Raw genomic sequence first — 23183 nt, 5'->3', positions numbered from 1 at the left:
CTTATCCCTTTACTATTCTAGTCACATATCTTTGGACTTGCTACAGTTTGTAAATCTCCCCCTTAAAATGTGAGGAATACCACTGTAGGTGGGATCATACAAAGTCAAGAGAAGGGGAGATTAGCCTTTTGCTTGCTTTGGACACTTAGCTTTTGTTAATGCAGCCTAGGATCACCTTAGCATTTTTCTTTGCCAGGTTACTTATTGGCTCATATTAAATAATCATTTCATTATCCCTCTCTCCTCAATGAAAGTTCTTTCACTTGTGAAAGGCTTTCACAAAAAAGCCTCCCCATTTCTTATACTTCTACAATTGATTTTTTTGGACCTGTGTCAGTACATACATTTATCCCTACAACATTATGTTTATTTTTCTATCTATCCTCAGCCTTCCTTCCTTCTCTTTCTATACTCTCATCTATTTCCATGATTTCAATTAACCCCTCTGATGATAGCTCCTGAATCTATACATCTAGTTGGAGCTGTCCTCTGAACTCTACACCCACAAATCTAACTGATGACTGGACATCTCTGCATAGATATCTTGCCAGCATCTCACACTCAATGTATCTAAAACTGAATTTATCTTCTTAAAAAAATCTGTCTCTCCTCTCAATTTCTCCTTTTCTGTTGATGATATTACTCTTCTTTTAGTCACTCAAGCTCAAATTCATACTCATACAGTATTCTTCTCACTCCTATCCATCATATCCAATCAATTGCCAAGTCCTGTTGCCAAGTGCGACCTTTATAGGATGTAGTCCATGTCTCTCTTACATTCCTTTCACACTACCATTGTTAGCTGAGGTCCTCCTTCATCATCACCTGCTTGGATTATTATCATGACCATTCCTCCTAATCTCTTCCTTCCAAGAGCCATCCTTCATACAGTTGCTAAAATAATCTTCCTTGGTCATATCATTCCTTCGTTCAGAAAAATTTATTGGTTCCTCGTTGCTTAAAGATGAAAATATAAGCATTACTCTAGTTTTTAAAGACTTCCTCAGTTTGGTTCCAACCTACAAAAGGCAACTGTGGTAGAGAGAGTTTGAGCACTGAATTTGTTGTCAGACTTTACGGGCAGTTCGTTTAACCTTTCTAGGCCTCAATTTTCTTGTTTGTAAAATAAACATGTTGGAAATGATCTTAAAGGTTTATTATAGCTCTAAAATCTCTGATCCCACCTTTGCAGTCTTATTTCATACTGCTTCCTTTAATATACTACACCTTCCAGCCAAATTGGACTGCTGGCCTCTCCCTGAGCTTATCCTACTGTCTTATAGATCTATAAAGTCCTTTGTGACCCCCCCAACTCCCTCTTTCACTCCCATACTCAGAAAGAATGTCCTTGGAATTGCTGTCTCTTGAAATTCTCCTTTCTTTTCAGTTTAGAGCTGCAAGCAAGACAGCTCACGTGTCACTTCATCTTTGTCTCAGGAGAAAATGCCCAACCTTCAGGATAAAGTTATCTCTCCTCTCTCAAATTGCTCATATCATTTCATCTAGATCCTTCCTATACACTTATTCCTTTTGCTATTGCATTATGCTTATTTTTTCCCCAGGTGTTATGCTATTCTATGAGGCTATAAGGCTCATGATGGGAGAAATTGTATCATTTTTTTCACACTTGCATTCAGAAACTTAGCAAAATACTCAGTGAGAGTAGTCAAATAATATTTATAGAATTGAATTGAGTTGGATTGGATTGGGAATAATAAATAGCATTTATATAGAGCCCTTAGGTTTATAAAGATGAGATTTACATTATCTTATTTGTTCCTAATTGAACAGAAAAAAGCACAACAAACAATCAACCAACAAATGTTAATTAATTCCCTAGGATACTCCAAGCACTGTGTTGGGCTCTGGGAACACAAAGACAAAAAATGGACAGGTGTTTGCCCTCAGGGAGCTTTTATTTTGATAAAGGAAGTAACCTATGCCTGTATAAATATATACAAAGTATTTTTGAAAGGGAATAGACTCTTTTTTCTTTTCTAAAAATTTATTTATTTTTCAGTTTTCAACATTCACTTTCACATCATTTTGAATTTGAAATTTTCTTCCCATCTCCCCCCTGCTCCCACCTCAGGACAGCAAGTATTTTGATTACCCTTTCCTCCAATCTACCCTCCCCTCTGTCAGCCCCTCTCCTTTATCAGCCCCTCCCTGCCTTATCCCCTTCCCTTCTATTTTCCTGTAGAGCAAGATATATTTCTATACCCAGTTGCTTATATATTTTATTTCCTAGTTGAATGCAAAAACAATTTTCAACATTAATTTTTAAAGCTTTGAGTTCCACATTCTCTCGCTTTCCACCCTCCCCATCCACCTTCATTGAGAAGGCAACCAATTCAATATAGGTTATACATGTGTGCTCATGCAAAACAAAACAGTCATGTTGTGAAAGACAAACTATATTTCCCATTATCCTGTCCCATCCTCCAGTTATTCTGTTCTCTCCTTTGACCTTTCCCTCTACCAAAGTCTTTGCTTCCAATTACCTTTCCCCACAATCTTCCATCCCTTCTATTATCCCTCCTCTCTTATCCCCTTGCTCCCACTTTCCTGTAGGGTAAGATAAACTTTCATGCCCAATTGAGTGTGTGTGTGTATGTGTGTGTGCGTGCGTGTGTGTGTGTGTGTGTGTGTGTGTGTGTGTATTATTCCTTCCTGAAGCCAAATCCTATGAAAGGAAGGTTCTGTTATTCCCTCTCATTTTCCACTTCTTTCCATCCATTGTAAAAGCTTGTTCTTGCTTCTTTTATATGAGGTGACTTATTACATTCTCCCTCTCCCTTTCTCTTTCTCTTAGTACATTCTTCTCAACACTTAATTTTCTTTTTTAGATAGCATCCCTTCATATTCAGCTCACCCTGTGCCCTCTGTCTCTCTGTCTCTGTCTCACTCCATACATATACATTCACATATACATATATATATGCCCACATACATATATTCCTTCCAACTATCTTAATTCTGAGAAAGGTCTCATGAGTTACAAATATCATCTTTACTTGTAGGAATGTAAACAGTTCAACTTTAGTAAGTCCCTCATAGTTTCTCTTTCCTGTTTACTTTTCATGCTTCTCCTGAGTCTTGTATTTGAAAGTCAAATTTTCTATTCAGCTCTTGCCTTTTCATCAAGAATGCTTAGAAGCCCTTTATTTCATTGAAGTTCCATTTCCACCCCCTCCACCCCTACTTTTCCTGAGCAGATGATTTTTGGTTTTAATCCTATCTCCTCTGAACTCTGAAATATCATATTCCAAGCTCTCCAAACCCTTAGTGTAGAAGCTGTTAAATCTTGTGTTATCCTGAATGTGTTTCCACAATACTTGGATTGTTTCTTTCTGGTTGCTTATAATATTTTCTCCTTGATATGGAAACGAATTTGGCTACAATATTCCTGGGAGTTTACCTTTTGGGATCTTTTTCAGGAGTTGATTGATGAACTCTTTCCATTTCTATTTTACCCTCTAGTTCTAGAATATCAGGGTAGTTTTCCTTGATAATTTCTTAAAAGATGATGTCTAGGCTCTTTTTTTTTGATCATAGTTTTCAGGTAGTCCCATAATTTTTAAATTATCTCTCCTGGATCTATTTTCCAGGCCAGTTGTTTTTCCAGTAAGATACTTCATATTGTCTTCTATTTTTTCATTCTTTTGGTTTTGCTTTATAATTTCTTGATTTCTCCTAAAGTCATTAGCTTCCATTTGCTCCATTCTAATTTTTAAAGAATTATTTTCTTCAATGAGATTTTGGATCTCTTTTTCCATTTGGTCTATTCTATTGTTTAAGGCATTCTTCTCCTCATTGGCTTTTTGGACCTCTTTTGCCATTTGAGTTAATTTAACTTTAAAGCTATTATTTTCTTCAGCATTTTTTGGATTTCTGTTAGTAGGTTGTTGACTTGTTTTTCATGATTTTCTTGCGTCACTCTCATTTCTCTTCCTATTTTTTCTTCTACTTCTCTTACTTGATTTTCAAAATCTTTTTTGAATTCTTCCATGGACTGAGACCAATTCATATTTTTCTTGGAGGCTTTAGATGCAGATACTTTGACCTTTTTGTCTTCCTCTGGTTGTATGTTTTGATCTACCTCAGCATCAATAACATAAGAAAATACCTCTTCACTGAGAAAGTAAGAATCTGTAGTCTGTTTCTTTTTCCCTGTTTGCTCATTTCCCCAGTCAATTACTTGACTTTTGAGCTCTTTATTAAGAGTAGGACTTCAGAAGCAGTCCCTGCTTCAGCAGTGGCTGCTGCCATTCTGAGGCTGGGGCTGGGGCTGGGTCTGGGTCTGGGTCTAGACCACAATCCCCCTTAGCCATGTAAGAGTCCCTTCCCACTGACTTTTGAAGCAGTATTTGGCATTTGATGGTTGAGAAGTCTGGAAGCCACAGCACACAACAGAGATTCAGTCCCCTAAGGCCTGCTCCACCTCAGTCCATGCTTGGTATGGCCCATGCAGAACTGTGCTCTGCTCCCAGCTCAATGCAATAGACCTTTCCTGTCAATCTTCCAGATTGTATTGAGCTGGAAATTTGCTTCAGTTTGTTGTTTTGTGGCTTCTGCTGTTCCAGAATTTGTTTAGAATCATGTTTTCACTGTTTTTTGGAGGTGTTTGTGGGGAGAGCTCCAGCAGGTCCCTGCTTCTACATAGCTATCTTGGCCCCACCCCCCAGGAATAGACTTTTGATTAAATTGGTATAGGCAACCACTGACAAGAAAACTCCTTCCACCAATATAGACTGGCATTTGTTTTGTTACTTATGGCTTTCAAGTATTGCCTGGGACCCTGAGAGCGTCAGTGACTCACCTGGAATCAGGCTGACGTTTTGTGTCAGAAGCAAGTCTTGAATTCAGAACTTCTGATTAGGAGGTTACATCTTTGTTCACTACATCACGTAGTTACCATTATGTCATGCAGATGCCAGTTAAATACTAGGTCATTTCAGGTAAAAGTCAAGACAGGTCTCATGACCTAAACTTTGAAGGAGGCCAGAGATTTTAAGAGGCAGAAGGAGAGAGGGAGTGCTTTCTAGGCATGTAAGAAGGGACAGCAAGAGAGAATGCCTTTTTTGTAGTATCTATCAGCATGTCTCCCTTTAACGTCCATCTGCTTTTGATGTAGTCTGTCAGTGATACCAAGGAAAGGAACATAACAGCTAATTAAATTCTCTCTGTCTCTTTCTCCCTGTCCCTCTCCATCTATATCTCTGTCTTTCTCTCTCTCCTCCCTACTGTACCAATATAGATCTATTATCCAAGATTAACTGGAAGACCTAGATGTAAGAATTCTTGCAAGAATATTTCCAAGGACCTCCAAGGGAACCAAAGATCAATTTTGTTGGGTGTGTGTGATTGAGAACTGTAAACTTTAAAAGATAAAGTAGAAGGCAATCACACACTACTTGTGTGACCATGGCCACCAAATCATTTCACATCTCTGAGCCCTGCTTCCTGTATCTATCAAAGGAGAAAGTTAAACCACATGGTCTCTAATGTCTCTCCTAGCTCTTGCTCCATAATTCAATGACTATTCATTTGTTTTGTAGAATACAGATGTGCTGCAGTCCCTGCAGAGTTGTTGAATTTTGGATTTACTCACTCTATTCCAGATCATGTTTTTTTTAGAACTGAAGAAGGATTGAGCTTAAAGGATCCTTAAAAAACACTTTATAAAAGCCCCTCATTTTACAGAGAAGGACATTGAGGCCCACAAAGGTGAGACGAGTCAGCCAAAATCATATAGCTTTTTAATGAAAGTATCTAGCTTCCCTGAAGGCCAGCCTCATGCAGTATCATGTTGCGTCCTGTTGTAAGGCACCCAGTTAGAGACAGTCACACAAAGAACTCTCCTCCATAGCCACAGGGAAACCAGAGACCATTTTCTCTTGGTGAGCTTGAAAATGACACTGGGAAAAAAATATGTCTTTCTGACCTCAAGGCTCAAGAAGAGAGGTTGGTTATAGAGGGATTGCTTCAGGACTGAAAGAAAAAATGTAGCCAGTCATTTTTTTCTCCTTTCCAATAACCCTGACTTCCACCTCTACCCTCTAGTTAGGTAATAGGGTCTCTACAGGGATTGAAAACTGCAAAGGGACCTTAAAAGCTGTAGGCAACAATTTCAGCACAGTGTATCTATTATTATTGGAAGCTGTACCTTGCCCTGAAATTCTGCCCTCAGTATTTGTCTGGGAAGTGGGCAAAGAGCAGAGTGCGGAAGATGCCAATGGCAGGAGCCTGCATGTGCAAGGAGGTAATAGATTCATCCAGGAAGGCCTGAGCATGCCAGGAAGGCTTTATACCAGTAGAGCTCCCAGTTTAAAAACGAACACTGGTCATTCAAAGTCCAAAGTAGCCTTGACTGCCCTCTTAGCATTTTTTCCATCAACCAAACTGGGAATTCAGTCTTTTTAATCTTAATACAGGATGGTTCATCTTTTCTGGTTCACTCAATGTATTTTCTCTTAGTTCCCTCACAAGTGATCTTTTTCTAACTTATTTATTTTAAACATTATTTTCTTTTAAAATTTTGAGTTCCAGATTTTCCGCCTCTCTGCCACTGCTTCCCCATCTATCTATGCATTCCAATATGATATCAATAATATATGTGAAATTATGCTAAACATATTTACACTATAGCAATATCACCAAAAATAATACAGTGAGAAAATTACACCTCAATTTGCGCTCAGAGTTTATCATTTCTTTCTCTGCAGGTGGATAGCATTTTTTCATTGTGAGTCCTTTGGAATTGTCTTGGATCATAGTATTGATTGGAGTAACCAAGTTGTTATTGTGATCCTCTGATTCTTCTCACTTCACTTTGCATCTGTTCATATGAGTCCAGCCATCTTTTTCTGAAACCACTCCCTTATTATTTCTTGTAGCCAATAGCATTCTATCACAATCATATGCCACAAGAGCATCCCTTCAATGTCCAATTCTTTGCTTCCATAAAAGAGCTGCTATACATAGTTTTGTACACATAGATTCTTTTCCTTTGATCTCTGGAGTACAGACCTCATAGTGGTACTGTTGGATCAAAGTATGCACAATTTTATATAAATTCCAGATTGCTTTTTAGAATAGTTGGCCCAACAATTCATTAATGTACTTATTTTCCTTCATCCCTTCTAGCATTTGTCATTTCTAAAGGGTATGAGGTTTTAATTTGTCTTCATCTTGCTAATAGTGACTTAGAATACTTTTTCAGATGCCTATAAATAGCTTTAATTTTTTTCTTCTGAAAACTGCCTGTTCATATGCTTTGACCACTCATCAATTGGGGAATGGCTCTTATTTTGTTTTATGAATTTGACTGTTCTATACTCAGTACATATTTGAGAAATGAGACCTTTATTAGAGAAATTTGCTGTAGTTTCTTTTTGCTATTGCTTCATTATCATTAGTACTTTTTAGCAAAATGTAGTTTCTCTGATTATTTCTTTGAATTAGATCTATTTTTGCTATTGCTTTATTTGAAATCATGATTTAAAATCTTCACTTCAACTAAAGCATGATAGACACTGCTCCAGAATTTCATTTGAGTTCTGTGTGTATTTTTTAGTCCCAAGTGTGTCTCATGTACACAACATATTGTTAGATTCTGGTTTCCAATCCATTCTGCTGTCTGCTTTCATTCTGTGGATGAGTTCATCCCATTCCCATTCACAGTTAGAACCCTAATGGCCTCACAGCTGATCCTGACCTCTAAGATCTCTGCCAGCTCCCAAGGTCTATGATTCTTTATGGTTGACATCCCCAGAGATGCACACCAAGACAAAGAGGAAAGCACTTGGAAATTAAATCAAATATGTTGATTTAACAGAAAGGAAACTAATTTGTTAAGATTTATTGTGTTGCTGTGTTGTTGTGTTTGTCCTTCATTCTCAGAGGACCATGACATCAAGATGATGACACGACTTGCAGTTGACTCTGATTTGAGTGAGAGAGGTCTGTGCAAGGTCACCAGCCTCATTTTCTTCTTCTGAGCCATCTGGGTCCAGTGGCCTGATATTCATTACGACAGCTGGAGATGGCCCAGGATGCAATGTGCGACCCTGGACCTTTCAGGCTAAGGTCTTTAAGCATTTTTAAGCATTCTTTTAAGCATTCTCACTTTTAATGAGATATACCCATTGAAGGAATAGGCTTCTTTAAGTAGTTGCTCAAAGAATGGCCCCTTTAATTAAAAAAAAAAAAACAAAAAACAAAACTGGAAGGAGAAGACCCTCAGGATTCCTGGGTAAAAGTGAAAAAATTACTATTTAGTATTTAAATCCACTCTGTGCTAGGTGGGTGGGGGCTTGTCCAGTCTATGAGCTCCAGAGTAAATTGGGTTGAGGCTTGATCTTGAGCAAGAAATGGAGCCAGTAAAACCAAAGGAAATAGGATCACAACAATCTAGAACTGGAACATATGTCTGAGATTAATGTAATTTCCTCATTTTACAGAGGAGGAAATTGAGGAACAGAAAAGTAAAGCTACTTACTCAAGGTCAAAATACTACTCAGTGGCAGAATTGGGACTAAAATTCAGGTATCCCAATTCTCAGTCTAATGCTCTTTCATTCAGAACTTAGTATGACATCATGACTGAGTCACATATAATCAGTCATTTTGGTTTAGAGAAAATCCAATTAAATGACATCTGAATTAACTTTATTTTTTTCTTCATGACTTTATCAATGACTTTTCTAAATCATTGTTCTTTACAATATGAAGATTTGGCACTACCAAGAAGCCTTTTTTTCTTTAGAAATTTCTACTCTTGTTTCCCTTTTGTTTCTCCTCGTTTCCTAAGTCAGGGGTGGGGAACCTGTGGCCTTGAGGTCACATGTGGCCTTCTAGGTCCTCAAGTGTGTCCCTTTGACTGAATCATGAATTTTACTGAATCATTTGTTCATAGAACAAATTTCCTTACTAAAAGAATTTGTTCTGTAAAACTTGGACTAAGTCAAAAGGATCCATAAGGTCACATGTGGCTTTGAGACTGCAGGTTCCCCACCCCTGTCCTAAGTGTTCCTTTTCTGGTCTCATTCATAATTTTTTCTTTTTCCTCTTTATCTTGACTAGTGGCAATTCATCTCGTTAATGCTCAGTTCCTCATTCTTTAACGAAACAAAACAAAACAAAACTCGGTCCTTAGTTGATGCCAAATTCTCAACTCCTAAGTCTATGTTTTTCAGTCTTGATTCATCACCAGTTTCTAGCTGGCATTAATGATCAATTTCACATCTATAATGCCCTCATTTTAAACTTGACCTACTCAGAAAAGAACCCATTTTCATTTTCCCCTCCTAAAACTATCTCCTTCTGATTGTCCTCTCTCTGTCAATGGTCATTTCTCCAGTCCCATTGCTTTAAAACCTTAGAGTAATTTTCTATTCCTTTTTTTCCTTCTCTGATCATATCTAATCAGTCATCACATTTTGCTATTAGCTTTGAAACATTTCTTGTGTACATCCTATTCTTTCCACTCCATCGTTATTAGTCTAGTCTCTACTTGTATTATCTTATGGGTCAATTATTGCTTTGTAACTTTTCTCCTGACTTTCATTCTCTCTCCTCCTCATTTCATCCTTACCTGATCAAACACACTTGACATCTCATGCCCACAAAATCAAACTAAGTCCAGATTCTTCACACTGATTTTCAAGGCCCTCCATAATTTCAACCTACCTTACCTGTCCAAATTGATGTCTCACTACTCTCTGACCCAAGATCTCTGTGACAGTGAGGTTCCCACTGACTCTACTAGTGTCACTCCCACTTATAAAGGGGATGGATCATCTTCTTCTTTATCCTATTGCAATCCTACCCATTTTTCATCCTTCAAGGTCTAGCCTCCTTCATGAAGGGCTTCCTTGGCCCCTATTAATCTTTCCTATCTTTTTGTACTAATGTTAAAAAATGTTTAAACATCTAGTGTATTGACTATATCATTAATTAAAGTGCCTGTCTTATATCTCCAATTAAATTACAAACCCTTTGAGTAGATCAGCCATATTTTCAAATTTTTCAGTGATTAATAAAATGATAGGCATGTTAGATGCTCATTGAATACTTGTATTGGACTAAGCTGATTTGGATAATATCTCCATATCTTCTACACTCATGTCATTTTTGTCCATGGATTGCCACAAAGTCTTAAATAATGTCCATCCTATGTGTTTCTGTGAACACATCTGTAAATGCTGATTTTACATTCTTCCCTTTCCCCGCAATAGGGAGAAAGCCTAGAGACTCCAGTAAAGAACAAGTAGGTAGGGGTTGGGGGATTTTCCTCCTGTTTCAAATATTCTCCGTCACATGGTTACAGAAAAATCACATGATATCCTTCCTCTTCAGTCTCTTTTTAATTTTGTTACTTGATTTGATATTTATTTTCAGTTCCAAATTTTCTCTTTTCCTCCATCCTTCCCCCACCAATTGAGAAGACAAAAATATAATGCTCATCATGCATATGAAGTCATACAAAATATATTTTTATATTCTCTTCAATTTCTTCACCTGAAAAGTTGGGAATAAAGATAAGATTAATTTAGAATTATTACAGAGTCATTTATCTGAACTCATAATTATCTAACAGGTGTTGACTATGTCTGTATAAAAGTAAATATTCAAATGAAAAACTGAAGAATTCAGTTACCTGACCATTTCCAAATGTTTAAAAGATATTTGACAGCATAGACATTGTCTGGAAAGATTAAATATTAAAAATGATTCCTTAAAATCATAAAGTCTACTGAAATGAACTTTTTTACATGAACAATCACTGATGATCACCAAAAAATAGGGATGTGCTAGATCTAGGTCAGAACAGAGCATGTGAGACAATTCTTACATTTCTAATGTGAGCATTTCTACCTTGGAAATTGGCAAATGTCACAACTAGCACTTGATTTATAATTTGACTGATTATTCAAATTTAAGAAAGTGATGGATAAAATGTTAGCAATTCAAATTAAACTTAAAAGTGTGTCATGTGCACCTCCCCCCTCCCCAGTAAGTTAGTAAACATATACCTGCACACTGTTGCCAAAAAACCTTTAGTTTCATGGGTTTTACCATGATCCAGGCATAATTTCACCTCAGGAACACTGTTACTTAAAAAAGGAGTAAGGAAAATTTCTTTAATACCAATTGGGAAAGGCATAGACAGTCTACTATCCTGCACATACCATTTCCTGCTGTGTCTAGCCTCTCCATGACTTCATCCCAGCCAAGTACCCCAACTTCCCAAATCTGCTTAGCTAATGAGAGCCAATGAGTTCTCAGCTTGAAGCAGTACACCTACCAGCCGTGATACACACGCTATTAATTAAACATATTGGTATCTAACAGCTGGATCCATAGATAGTCTTATAGTAAATAACTGAAAAATGAATCTATGGTTGTGTCCATGATAAGAATAAATTTATCTTTAATCAGAAATAATGACCACCATCCCCATAACACCAAAGGGAGATGTTCTGTTTGTATTGAGTTTCCAGGGAGAAAAAAACAAAGATCTATCAATTATCTTTTGGAAGATGCAAATGGATAATGTATTAAATGAAGGGCAGGCTGAGCTGTGATGCTTAAGGTCACATTCACTGAACCCCTTATGCCTTGTGGGTGCAGATGAAGTGCTGAGTGTTTGCTGCCAGGATTTTAACTTGCCCTACTAAGTCTTGCCTAAGATGCCAGCTGTCTTGGATTGACTGGCATCCAAAGAACTGAACCAAAGGGGGAAAAAAAGAAATTAAAGCATCCAAAGACTGTCCAAATCTCTCTCTCTCTCTCTCTCTCTCTCTCTCTCTCTCTCTCTCTCTCTCTCTCTGTATCTCTTTGTTTTTCCACCCTCCTCTCCCTTCCCCTCCCCCTCTGTCCTTCATACTCTCCCATCCTCAGCTCTGTGTCCTGGATTGACAGAATCTAAATTTGGCAGGAGGAACACTTCCAAAGAGGCAGCTTGCTGCTCAGGACTCATCTAGCAGATGCAGCTTTCTCCAAAGCAATGGCCTAAACCCATCACTTTTACAAAATTCTCCCAGAATGGACCATTCCAAGAAAGGTGATTCTTTCCTCTTGTTTCTGAGGCTTTAGACATAAAACAAAAACAAACCTTCCCTTTCCCCTCGTCATCTACGATGAGAAGACATCACCAGGCAGAATAAACATCACTTGTACAGGAGCTGAGTCTGGTTATGTGGTTGAAAAGGAGAGAAAGTCATAATGCTTATGTTCTTGCCAACTCTGCGGTAGCATGAAGTATGGTGGCCTGACACCAAAATACATTAATAGCACAAATGTTAACTATGTAGAACATATTGCTTTTACTGGAAAGCTTGTAGCTTTCCAGCCTGTTCATAGCAGCTTCCATGTAGGTCCAAGGTGAATATGGGCAGGAGTAGAGGAGTGTCTGCCACTGATCACATTCAAATGGAAATACAGATTCAATAGGTCCTCATCATTAAATGATTCCATTTAGTATCCTTACTTCCAGACAGTAGTTGATTGATATCCACCCCACTATCCTTAAGTCCCTTTAAGGGAAAAGAAAATTTATGAAACATAACCATGTAGATGAGGTTGAAAGGACTCTGGGAGAGCTTTCTCTTCCTGGCTCTTTTATTACCAACTAAATGACCTTGGGCACTAAGTCTCATATTAACCTTTTGTTGGATCTCATTTTCCCTGTTTTGTCAAATAAGGTGGTTAGACTGGGGGCGTTGGAATCCCTTTAAGCCTAACTTTGGTTAATATAGATTATACTGCATTCATCTATTAATATAATTAATAGATTAGAATATAAAACTGCTTGAGGACAGGGCTTTTGGGGGGGGGGTTGGTTTTTTTTTTGGTCTTCATCTTCTTAGCGTCTTTCAGGTTAATACCTGGTTTTGGTTATTTCGCTGTTGTTTTGGAGATTGAGGGTCTTAGTCAAATAGTTCGGGACTTGCTCATACTGCCATTAAATCATGAGTAGAACCTTTCTAGCTTGGATACCTTCAGCTTGGTTTAAGGATTTCCTGTCAATTTCAGGCAGTAGAACACAGTAGAATGAGTACTGGGTTTTAATCCCAAGTCTATTATCTATGAAATCTTGGGAAGGTTATTTATTGTTATTGGGCCTCAGTTTCCTCATCTGTAAAATCAAGAGGATTGGATTTGATGGCCTCCTAGGTCCCTTCCTATAATTGATCCTATAATTGATTGCTTAGTCTCTCAACAATCCAAAATTAGTCTGGCAATTATCAAGTGTTTGTAGACTTGAGTTAAATAAAACAGACATCTGAGCCACAAAGGGCTTTGAAACCATTGCAGATTATATAACAAGTTCTTCAAGGTTGCTTAACCATCACTGGAGACTATGGATACTTTAGTTAGCTCTCAATCACACCGTAAAGTTTATCTTTATGATTATTTTTACTGTTCTTTGTACTAAAATAACCCCCAATAGTCTAGAACAAGAAGAGCTCAGGGCCTCAACACCACCGACAACTTTGCACAGCCCTACCTCACTTAAATCCAATTCACCACAGGTCAAGACATTACCCTCAGGATTCATCCTCTTTGAGAATGAAGGACTACCACCACCACCAGCTGTCCCCTCCCCACCAAAAATTTTGCCCAGAAAATTCTGAGTTATTCCAAATGTATCTACAGTACATTTGAATTTTGCTCCTTGTTTTATTCAATTCAATACTTATTCATTACTTATCTCAGTTATTAAGCATTACTAAATATGCTATACCTAATTTATCATTGGGGATACAGGTATAGCTATATAGGCCTCTCCCTTAAGGAATTTACAGTTTAATGTGTGTGAATGGGGTTGGGGTAGAGGCAGAAGATGAAGACAAATAGATAGTTATTGCACAAAGGAGACCAAAAAAGCATGAAGGAGGCAATGAGAAATATGAATAGGGATATGTTACTTTCCTGGCCAGAGATGGGGAATTAGCAGAAAAAATCAAACTGAGATGAGCCTAGAAGCAAATGGAGACGAGATCAGGGGCGTGAAAAGGAAATGAATTCCTGGTAAAGAGACTAAAGAGACAGAGAGATGGAGATTTTACAATTTGTCTGGAATGTAGGGCACATAAAGGAGGGTAGTATAAAATTAAATTAGTTCATCCAGTTAAAACAAGGGAGATTTGGCCCAAGTAGGATACTGCCCTGGGTTTCAACCTTTAAAGTACCTTGAGCTACTTACCTTCTGTCTATTGCCCAAGAATCTCAAGGCAGTCACCCACTTGGGCCTACTTTCCTTAATGTCACCCTCCTCATTCAGGGCATATATTTTTGCCAGATTTTTTTTCTTTTTAAAAATTTCTTTTCTTTTTAACTTATGGAACAAAGCAGTCATTTCTATGATATAGTATAATAAAAAAAGAGGATTGCACATGAAACTGCAAATCTACTATGCACAATTTGCTATTTCTTTCAAATTTACAACAAAATTGTCATGTTCATTTCTTTTTATTTTCCCTTTTTCCTTCCCTCTGCTACCCTATCCACCCTAGAGATGGTTACCATTAGACACACATCAGTATATATGTAAAATTATTCTATACATACTTCTATTTATCAGTTCTTTCTTCGAATAAAGATAATGTCTTTCTTCATATGTCCTTTATAGGTAATTCGGGTGTTTATAGTAGTCAGAATAATTTATTCACTTGAAGTCCTTTCTAAAACAATACTGCTGTTACTATATACAGTGTTCCCTTGGTTCTGCTTGTTTCTCTCCTCATTACTTTGTACAAGTCTTCCCAGGTTTTTTAAGATTATTGAGTTCAGCATTTCTTATAGCATAGTAGTATTCCATCGCAATTAAATACCCGAACTTATTCATCCATTCCCCAAATGATGGGCATCTCCACCATTTCCAGTTCTTTTCTACCACAAACAGAGCTACTACAAACATTCTAGAACATGGATGATTTTTTTCTTTTTCCTTATTCATCTCTTGAAATAGAATTAGCTGTGATATTGCTGGGTCAAAGGATATTGGTAGTTTAATAACTCTTTGGGTGTAATTCCAGATTGCTCTCCAAAATGGTTGGATCAGGTCACAATTCTATCAACAATCAGTAAGTACCCCAATTTTTCCACATCCCCTCCAACATTTGTCACTTTTCCTTTCAATCATTTTAGCCAATCTGATAGGTGTAAAATGACATCTCAAGGTAGTTTTAATTTGCATATCTCTAGTCAATAATGATGTAGAACATTTTTTCACATGCCTATAAATTGTGATGGTTAGGTTTTTTGTACCATCTGAGGTGCTAATTAACCAATCTGAAGAAGCAGTCCTTGTTAATGTACTGAGGGGGAAAGTGAGAAAAAGATCTTCCTTCTTTTCCCAGACAGAACTTTAGAGGGAAAAACTTCAGAATGAAGGAAAAGGACTTATTCAGCTCTTGCTACTGTATGTACCAGGTACTAGGTAAAAGCAAAGGTTTGCATATTTATATGTTGGTTCAGTCATTTTTCAGTCATGTCTGACTCTTCATGACCGCATCTGAGGTTTTCTTGGCAAAGATACTGGAGTTGTTTGCCATTTTCTTCTCCAGCTTATTTTATAAATGAAGAAACCAAGAAAACAGGGTTAAGTGACTTGCCCAGGATTACACAGCTAATAAGTGTCTGAGGCTAGATTTGAACTCAGGAAAATGAGTCTTCCTGCCTCTAGGCCTGGCAGTCTATCCACTCTGCCACCTAGCTCTCCTTATACATTTTAATAGGGCGATATGATACAGATAAGGAAGTGGTGGCCAGGCAATGATATTTGGACCTGGGAAATCACAGAGATGGTAAGTGGAATCTGGACAGGCTCTTTTTACACTTTTTCCAGAAACAATAATAGTATTAACTTAATTATTGTTACCAAAACAAAAACAGGAAAGGTAGGAGTGGTAGGGGAAAGGGGTCCTCTGTGAAAGAAGGGTGGGTGGCAGAAAGAGGGCCAGGGTGGATGGCTAGATGGGATATGAAGCATAGTCTGTTCTGGGGTTGGCAGGTTCAATCTTTTTATTGCAAAGATGGACAACCTGAAGTTGTCATATCCAAATTCACAGATCTAATTAAGGCCACATCTAGAGGTAGAACCGAGGTCTTTGCTTCTGAGACTAGTACTGTTTCTCTGAAATTCTCTGAAATTGTCATGGAGGATATGACTCAAAGGGGGTGACTTTTGGCGCACTTAGGACTAAGGAGTTAGAACGGAAAAGAAACTTAGAAATCACCTAGTTTAGAAATTCTTAAGCTTTTTTTTTTGTGTCATGGACCTTTGACAGTCTGGTGAAACCTATGCATCCCTTCTCAGCACAAAATTGTCAAATGAATAAAATAAAATACTTCAGGTTACAGGAGAAACCAATGATGCTGAAATGCAAATACCAAAAAAATACTCTTTTAAACCAAGATTCCAGGTTAAGAATCTCTGATCCAGTCCAATCATATTTAACAGATGAGGAGACCAAGTCTCACAGAGGTGAAGTGATTTGCCCAAGCTCAGAGCTTGGCTTTCAGTGGAAGTTCTCTGACTAAATGCAGGGTTCATTCCACTGTACTGTCCTCTCTAGAGGAGCCATCATAGGGAGAATAAGGTCTCATAAGGGCCTTTCAAATCACAATACATGTGCTCTCTACCTACTTAGAGTCAGCTATGACTGGCACTCTTCATTCATTTGTCTTGAGAGTACTTGCTGCACCTCAGGGCAGCTAGGATTAGTGGATATAATAAACCTTGACATGTGACAGTGATGAATGAGAAAGGCCAATGCAAATTTGCATGGAATATATTATTTTCTGCTAGGCCTGGGAAATACACCCAAGGGCTTTTTAAATCAGGACCAATTATGATCAGGACAGAGTTTATCTAAGGCTCCTGGAGATTGTTTTTAGTGCTTGAGAATTCATTACTTAAACTGACAGAGGCCTAAAGCAGTGGGAAAGCAAAGGGTTATTTGTAAATATGAGCTCCATTTCTTCTTTAAATCCTTAAGACAGCCAAAAATAGAATTTGAAGAATGCAGAGGTATGTCCCTGAGAAGAACTCACTGCTTATGGACTGGCTCACCCAGTGGGGAAGATGAGCTCTGGACAGGGAAAGCTCTGTTTGACCTTTGGCCACCAAAAACAAAAGGCCCCAAACAATTCAGGGTGGGCATCCTAAACGCAAGCTTCATTCTCAAGATTAGACTGAGTTGTCTTTTGATTTCCCTATGTTTTAATCAGTGGGTGGATCAGCAGGGCTGAGTAAGAGACTTAAACCCCACAGATACTGAGAGGGTCGTGGAAATTCTTACTAGCGACTTGGAATTTCCTTTGAAATATGATCACTGCCCAAATTCAGCCTGAGTTATAATCTTTTATTCTTTCAAAAACACACCCTTTTCAGAGGTATTTTGGCTGCTGATTTTGAAGGAATGAAATTGCCAGGTACAACAAAGGAGAATACACTGGAGACCCAGAGACCATGTGCATACAATGTCTTGCTTGATCCACTTTTGTTTCACAGTCATTGCATAGAGAACACCTTCCTTTGCTTCTGTGGGGGTGTGGTTGACACAATTCTTGGTGCCTGTGTGGACTTGTGTAAATTCTGCCTCTCACATTCAGGCAGAAATTCAGGTTTCATATCCTCTCTCCACCCTTACCCTCGCTCCACTTTCTTTCCCTCATGCTTATTTTTCCTTTGGTTTTCCTCCTATCATTTATGAGTTTCAGAACTCTTAGAAGGAAGGAGCTAGTAAAAGTACTGAGCTCAGTGGCAGTGAAAGATTTTGTACCAATGGAAATGAGGAGAGTAATGCTTGACGTACCTTGAATTCCATCATGGTGGAAGGATTACTTTAGGTGCATGCAGCAACAGTAGTGTCCTTGGACTGAGTGAGGTGACTGGAGTTGACACTTCGTGGCATATCATGGACTGTTTCAGGAGATCAGTCTGCATTCCTAGAGTCCAAATTGGTTTCAGAGTCACTGGTGTCATTTGTGGATATTAAAAGTACTTCCTTCTTTCTGTGGACTGCCTTGCCAAGTCCCACTACCTAGGATTGCTCCCACCTTCTATCTCCTCTGCTGATAGGATCCGGAAGTTGAACTGTGCTGATTAGGTCAGCTACAAATTTATGTTATCTAATCTCCACTGAGCCCTCACTTCAGGCCAGATAAGACTTCTCCTCCTCCTGAAAAGATTTTCTATCTATCCCCTACCATGGCTTTTCCAAACTTCTTCTTTCCTCTAGACTCCTGAGACACCCCTCCCCCTGCCTTCTCAGCTGAGGATCTCACCACATTCATTCCAGAGAAAATAAAGGCCATTCCCTCTGAACTCCCTCTTTGCCTTTCCTTCTCATCTCACTTGATGATACCTCTTACTATTTGTTCCCTTGGTCTCTGATGCAGAGGTGGTCCTTTTCCTCATAAGTCCAACTTCCTTATATGTACCTTAGATCCCATCCCCTTGAACCTTCTCCAAAAACTCAACCCTTATTGATTTTCTAAACTTCAAATCTGTCCTTATCTTTAGGTTCCTTCCAGGCAGCTGACAAACTTGCTAAAATCTCCCCCATCCTTAACAACCATCACTACAGAACCCGTCATTCCCTTTAGTTATCATCCTACATCTCTTGTCCCTTTTTACACAAATTCCTTGAAAAAGTCACCCTTTACTTTCCTCTCACACTCTGTCTGCTTTCTTTTAAGTCCCTCACTTGTGACTCTAAGAAACTGTAGAATGGGCAGAGGCCACACACCGGTAAAGCCCTCTCAGCAGATGGGCTAAATCAAGTTGAAGGTAAAAAAACAACATTGTTGAGTTAAGCGGATGTCTACACCAAGCACGACAAGACTTCCCCAGTGGATTGGACAAATAAGAACTATTTGTTCCAATAGCCATGAAGGCGGCTATAGCAGGCACTGGGAGCTCTTAGAGCTTGGTCAGACATCAAAGACACTGAGGTCACCCAGGCTCCCTGGCCTTCGCCAATCATCTTGACATTTGTCTTGCTGGACTTTGATGATTCTCGAAGAGCGAGTGAGGCTGATGACTTTGTGCACCTCTGCCTCACTTAAATCCAATTCACTCATCTCTTTGGTCCTCTTCAAAGACGAAGGATGAAAAACAACAAACCGGTAGAATCTGGCTTCTGACCTCATCACTCAACTGAGACAGTTATTTCCAAAAGCTACCAATGATCTCTTAACTGCCAAATGACTATAGCTAGAACTTCTATAGAACTTCCATGTTTGCAAAGTGCTTTACAAATAGTATCTGATTTCATATCCTCACATCAACCTTGGGAGGGAAGTGTTATCATTATCCCCATTTTACATTGGGGTAATCTGAGATATAAGCAGTTGAGTGACTTGCCCAGGGTCACACAGCAGGTAAGTTTCTGAGGCTACATTTGTACTTAGGTCTTCCTCACTCTGGGTTCAGCAAGCTATCCATTGTACATTATTACTGCAGCTTACTACTGTGCCACTTGGCTGCCATATGGCCTTTCTCAGTCCTCTTTTCTCTTCAGTTCTCTCCAGCATTTTTATGGCCAACTGCCTTTTCTTATTCAAGGTTCTCTTCCCTCTGAGTTTTAATGACAGTGCTCAGTTTGGATTCTCTTTTATTTCTCTGATAGTTCCTTCTTAGTCTCTTTTGTTAGATCATTATCTATTCCAGGGATGGGGAATCTGGGGTCTTGAGACCATATGTGGCCCTCTAGGTCCTCAAGTGCAGCCCTTTGACTGAATCCAAACTGAGTTGGTCAAAGGGCTGCACTTGAGGACCTAGAGGGTGACACATGGCCTTGAGGCCCCATATTCCCCACGTCTGATATTCCATGCCTCTTAACTGCCAATGAACCTCAATGCTTTGCCCAGCTGAGGCCCTCTTCTCCTTTTACTGCATTTTCTCACTTCATTACCTCATCAGCTAGATCTTATAGTTTGATTTCACATCTATGCAGATAACTCCCAGATCTACAGCTAATCTTTCTTCTGAGCTTTGGTCTCACATCCCCAACTTCCTACTGGACATTTCAAAATGAATGTCCCATAGGCATCTCAAACCCACTATGTTCAAAACAGAACTAAGGATGATCTTTCCTCCTAAACTCACCCCTATTACTACTGGGAGCACAGCCAAATTTCTAGTTAACCAGGTTCACAATATTTCTGTCATCTTTAACACCTCACTCTTACTCACTCTCACTCTCCTCACACCTATATCCATTTAATTGTCAAATCATGCCACTGATATCTCATAGCATCTTCCACATTTCTTTCCTTCTCTCTATGTAGCCCTTACCTTAACTTGGATCCTTATCACCTCATCCTATTGTCACAGCCTTCTGAGTTGGTCTCCCTGCCGCAAATCTCTCTCCACTCCAATCCGTCTTCCATTCAATTCCCAAAGTGATTTTCCTAAAGCATTGGTCTATTCATGCCCCACTCTCCTCCTTAATAAGCCACAAGGACTCTCTATTACCTCTAGGATCAAATATAAATTCTTCTATAAGATTTTTTGTTTGCAGATGATTGTGTACTCAGTGCAGTCTCTGAGGCTGAGATGCAGCAAAATATGGTTCGATTCTCTGCCGCTTGTGCTAATTTTGGCCTAATAATTAACACCAAGAAAACCTAAGTGCTTCATCGGCACCACACCATCCATACATGGAACCATTGATTACAGCAAATTAAGAAGTTTTGAATGCTGTGGATAAGTTCACTTACCTTGGTAGTGTACTTTCCAGGCATGTACACATCAATAATGAGGTTGGTGCAGCATTGCCAGAGCAATGTGTTTGGGAGGCACCAAAGGAAAGTATGGGAGAGAAGAGGTATTAGACTGACTACCCAACTGAAGGTCTACAGAACGTCTGTTACGCTGACCTCATTACCTGTGAAACCTGGATAGTCTACCAGTGACATGCCAGGAAACTCAATCACTTCCATTTGAATCATCTTAGGAAGATTGTGAAGATCACCTGGTAAGATAAGATTCCAGACACAGGTCCTTTCTCAAACTAAACTGCCAAGCATTCAAATTCTGCTTCAGAGAACACATTGCAATCCACATTGTTTGAATACAAAATGTACTCTTGCGACAAAAACTATTTTATGGAGAAATCACACAGGGCAAGTGTTCACGTGGTGGTCAGAAGAAGGGACACAGGGACACTTTCAAGGTCTCTTAAAAACTTTGGAATTGATTGTGTGACATGGAAGACATTGGCACAGGACTGCTCAGCATGGCATGCCCACATCAGAAAGGGTTCTGTTTGCTCTACTGAACTGAAACAGCTCAAAGGAAATGCAGGATGCACAAATTTGGAGAATCCATCCCAAATATTCACATGGGCTATTTGTGCCTGACATGTGGCAGTGCATTCCAAATTCATATTGATCTGATCGGTCACAGTCTGGACGCACTGAAACTTGACTCTAGCACAGTGAGGTCATTTTGGTCCTCTTCAAGAACGAAAGACGACAACCAAATCTCTTCCCAATCTGACTGCTTCTAACCTTTCCAGTCTTCTTACATTTCCAAATAATCTACAGTCCAGCCATACTGGCCTACTTTCTGCATCTAATACACAAAGTTCCATCTCCTCTCTCCATTTCTCTCTCTCATGCTGGCATGAACTCCTACATCACAGTCATCTCTCAAAATCCTTGGTTTCTTTCAAGATTCAGATAAAGAACTTTTACATGAAATTTCTCTTGATTCTTCCAGTTATTAACTTCTTCTCTCCCCAAAGAGCCTTGTATTTACTTTGTGTGTGTGTATGTATGTATGTATGTATATGTATGTGTATATGTGTATATTATGCATACATATTGCATATAGTATGTGTACTATATGTGCATATATATTATGCATACATATTATATACATATAATATGTATGCATAGTATAATGTGCATGCATATTATATATAGTATGTGTATGTATATATGTGTGTGTTCATGTTTTTTCCCCCATTAGAATGCAGTCTCACATTTCACTTTAGTCTTTGTATCTCTGGTGCTTACCACAGTTCCTGGCATATAGTAGACACTTAGAAAGTGGTTGTTGATTGATTGACTGGAAATATAAAGAAAACTGAAGTGAGCTCCCCACAAGTCTTTTCCTTCTGGAAGGGGTGGCTTTCCTTCTCAGTGGGCTACAGAAGAAACTCAGGACCAACCAATCTCTTACAAGATATCCTGACCACCAGTTTCTACAGCAACTCCAGCCTGAAACAGATCCCCTAGGCTTGTTTTTACTGCAGGTAGTTCTTTAGGCTCCCAGAGACTAGGATGAAGGGAGAACCAAACAGCTCTACAATTTTCATAGCAGCCTTTGCCAGAACAAAAACTTCTGGACCATCTTCATGCCTTCAGGGACTCCTAAGTGTATGAGCCACCCATACTGTTCTATAACAATCTGGAAGAGACTCAAACCCATAGACACATTCCTAAGGGATTAGCCAGAGACATTCTAACTTATTTTCTCTTCTGAAAGGTGCCTTCTTTTTTGTTTTTAGAAAAAAGAAAAGGTAAAGAAATTCTACAGAATATGGTTTCTGCCCTTGGATGGTCACACCAGCTAGTTCGGTGAACTAGCTTAGGGATGAAGGTGGGTGAAATGTTGCCAAGTCCCAGGTCTCTCAGGGCTGGGAGGGGATAGTAAAGAGAGTTTGAAATTAATATGGTGCTTTAAGGTTGCAAGGCACTTTTCTTGCAACAGTTCTGAGACATGTAGTACAAGTATTAGGATTCCCATTTTGTGGCTGAAGAAACTAAGGCTTTACTTCCAGAATGATACATCTGATAAGTGGGATTCAAACCTAGGTTTTTCCCTACTCCAAGTCTAATTTACTAGTTACTAAGTCACTTTTTGATATACAAGGAAGGAAGGAAAGAAGGATTTATTAAGCACCTATGCTAAATGCTTTTAATATATTATCTTATTTGATACCCACAAAACCTGGGAGGTAGGTGCCATTGTTCTGGGGAAGGTTGTAAGACAAATACCTTCATCCTTGGCTAAATAGAGAAAGATCCAAAAGTTGATTTTGTGTTGTAGTGGATAACCTCTAAGTTCTTTATGATGAGCAAGGACATGGGTATGGGTTTTTCTAGGACAACTCTCAAATTCTCCCATCAGTGGAAGAAATTAGAGAGAAGATA

The 23183-nt window shown here is 38.8% G+C and overlaps 1 long non-coding RNA gene across 1 annotated transcript; it reads right to left on the bottom strand.

The window, feature by feature from the left end:
- Positions 1–1946: 1946 nt before the first annotated feature.
- LOC140497344 (uncharacterized) lies at positions 1947–21831 on the bottom strand. The gene is made up of 3 exons (XR_011964630.1): positions 20742–21831; positions 17831–17963; positions 1947–10523 (listed from the first exon to the last, which is right to left on the bottom strand). It is a non-coding gene; the product is annotated as an uncharacterized lncRNA (long non-coding RNA).
- Between the last annotated feature and the right edge of the window lie 1352 nt (positions 21832–23183).

This window comes from Notamacropus eugenii, chromosome 3, assembly GCF_028372415.1.
Source record: "Notamacropus eugenii isolate mMacEug1 chromosome 3, mMacEug1.pri_v2, whole genome shotgun sequence".
Classification (NCBI taxonomy): domain Eukaryota; kingdom Metazoa; phylum Chordata; class Mammalia; order Diprotodontia; family Macropodidae; genus Notamacropus; species Notamacropus eugenii.
The sequence above is the reverse complement of the archived record's forward strand: the minus strand, read 5'-3'. Positions and strand labels throughout refer to the sequence as shown.